Below are 2,994 nucleotides of genomic sequence, written 5' to 3'. Positions count from 1 at the left end.
CTCCGTGTATATGTAATGTAACTATTATATAATATTAGCTTAAATATACCTTGCCGTTTCCAAAACAATTCCGGTGTGTTATTTGTTCACCTCCAAGTCCTAAAATCCAGACGAAAAACCAGACAACAAAATAAAACCAGACAAAAAAATAATAATTTATACAACAACCAAATGCAATTCAACGTTAAATTTGAAATAAAAACGTACAATAACATAAAGGCAGCAAACCATGAAATCAAGGAAAAAAATCATTTAATGCAATGCACTCAAGCCTAGAATACCAATGGAAGAACTGTTCGAAAGAGAAAAGACTTTAAAAAAAATTATGTGAAAGGGGTCGCCACTTTTTGTCTGCATAGTAGAAACACGAACTATTACTTATATGTATACTATGGATTAGGTATGTAACAATAGTACTTATATGGGTCTATTCTATACACAAGGCGGCTATCGACGGTAGGTTATCGTATTTATGTATTATAATTGTTACAATAAGTTAGCCCCCAATAGTAGCCTTGTGTATAGAATAAACCCAATAGAATGGCTTAGCGTGAATTGAAATTAATGAAGTTAATAAGTTTTAAATGTGCTGAGAAGTGATGAGGTTACGTTAAAAAAAAGTTTACCGTATTAAGTAGTGAGTCAACAATAATTTAAAACATGGTAGATAGATTACTATTAATTGTTTCCTAACAATGAAATATTATTTTCTTTGAGAATTTTTTCTACGGGTAATGGTTCATCCACGGTGGCTGTGCGGCTTAAGCGTCGGCCTATAGCGCCGTGGGCCCCAGGTTCGAATCCTGGGTCTGGCAAAAACACATATTGTTTTTCAATTTGTGTTTGAGTCAGGGTATGGACCTGTTAGGTTGAACAAGTGGCTGATATCCAATTCTCGTAAAAACAAAATTTGTTAATATAAACCTCCACTCTGTGAAAGCACATATTATGATCTTATTAGGATAGGACATGGTCGACAAAAAAGGTTATTATCAGCTATAATTAATTGCTATTCCAAAAAAAGTATTTATGTATATTAAATAATGGTTAAGTTAAAGGTTTCTAAAGACGTGATCGTCTCCGGGGCGCTATGCCGCCGAATTGACGTTAATTATTATAATAATTTCAGACTATCTTAATTCAATGCACAAGTGAACAGTTACAATAATAGATTCTTGCCTAAACTTGCGGTAGTAGGTAAGTATATATTTGAAAAATGATTGAAGGGGTAAACGGACAATAATTAATTTAATTTAATTTAATGAGTATTTTTATGGATTTTTTTTACTATGTCCGATCCTAATATGGTCATATGAGCCTCCACAGAGAGCAGATTTTTGTTTTTACGAGAAATGGATGTTAATCACTTGCTCAATCTGGAAGTTAATAAAAGTAATTACTTTATTACATAAAATATCGATTAAAAATGAATATGTCACGATATTGCACGAGAAACATGATAATATAATGTGTTATTTAGATTTGAAAAATAGACTTAATTAGTTTTGACCAAGGGTTTAAAGTTAAATATACCTCCTTGTATAAACTTGTACCTATAATAAATTATACCTCATTCGATGGCGCAGTTCACCTTCGCCACTGATAGACATGAAGCCTAAACGTATTAAAAACTGAAGGAAGAGGACCTCTAATTTTCAGACAAACCAACTCTCTTTCTTTTCTTATTCAATAAGTAGGTATATATTAATAATTGTATTTACGTCAAACTCTAGAAGGATCTATTTGGAAGAAGATTCAATATCTTTGATTTTGACCTTATTGTATGGACTTAACTACATTTTGAAACTCAAGAGACTGAATTTACGTTTGTCTTAAAATTAAAGAGTGATAACAAGATGAATATAAGCACATACTACAATCTAAAGTCCCATTTACACGGTTCACTTTTGACGATCATCGCGGAGGAATCATCCGCAGTGACCCGTGTAAACGCACATTCATTCTCGAACCATCGAAAATGATCATCCGGAATCGAAATCGAATAAAGTTAAACATGTTCTACTTTTCGATCATCGCGGATGTTTGAAAAAGTGGCGCGCATGCACGTGTAAACAAGCAGTATGCAATTCCCTGCGGATGATCATCCGCGATGATTTCATTTAGGGCGGCTAAACTAAGGCCGAATTCAAATGTTAAAGGAAATCTGACATTCTATAGGAATAGATGCACCTCAGGGAACTCGGAAAAATGGGAACTGAAATACCTAACGGGTGTGGAGTAACAGGCAACCGATCTCGAGTGTGGAAGGATATGAGTTAAACTTAAATACGTGTACTTCGTTCCGACAACTGCTGTCGGTTTATGCACTGACGCTCATTCAATATTTGTGTATTTGAAGGTTGAAACACACACTATTGCACGTCTATAATAACGTGTGGTTAATTTTCGTAGGAAACTCAACATTCAAAATCCTGCGTCAAAATAATATAGTGTATTGATAGCCTATCAAAATTATATTTATTAATCTGTTCTGTGGCCCACCTGGTGGGCATGTATAGAAAAAAACTAGGTATTTAGGTACATTAACGTCTCGGATTAAAAAAAACGAATGGCTTTTAAATGTTATGTGTTTGTTGTCAATGACGTAATCTCTGCAGACAATAGTAGGTATCTACTCACGTACATGTACTTAAAACTTTTATTTGCATACAGATTACGTTAAAATACCTATATAGAAAGAATAATATTATTATACAACGTATGAAAATATTTCATCTTGTTTTACTGCGACGTTAAAGAATGAACCTCGTCAGAAATAAGTGAATAAATAAATAGGCATTTTTAAGTTGCGTGTCTTTAACTGTATTGAAATTAAATTGGAAATTCTTAAGTATACTGTTGTGGATAATATTTACTTTGTTAAACGAACAATAATGTCATTCCAACAGCCGGTTTCGTTGCATCATAATCCGATCGGCAATGTGTTAGTTACCGCATCACGATTTTGCAAAACTCTCGCTTTTAATTCACTCC

This window comes from Rhyacophila brunnea, unplaced genomic scaffold (genome assembly GCF_057557595.1).
Source record: "Rhyacophila brunnea isolate RB1 unplaced genomic scaffold, BYU_Rbru_1.0 scaffold_4, whole genome shotgun sequence".
NCBI classification, from domain to species: Eukaryota; Metazoa; Arthropoda; class Insecta; order Trichoptera; family Rhyacophilidae; genus Rhyacophila; species Rhyacophila brunnea.
This window is presented reverse-complemented; position numbering follows the sequence as displayed.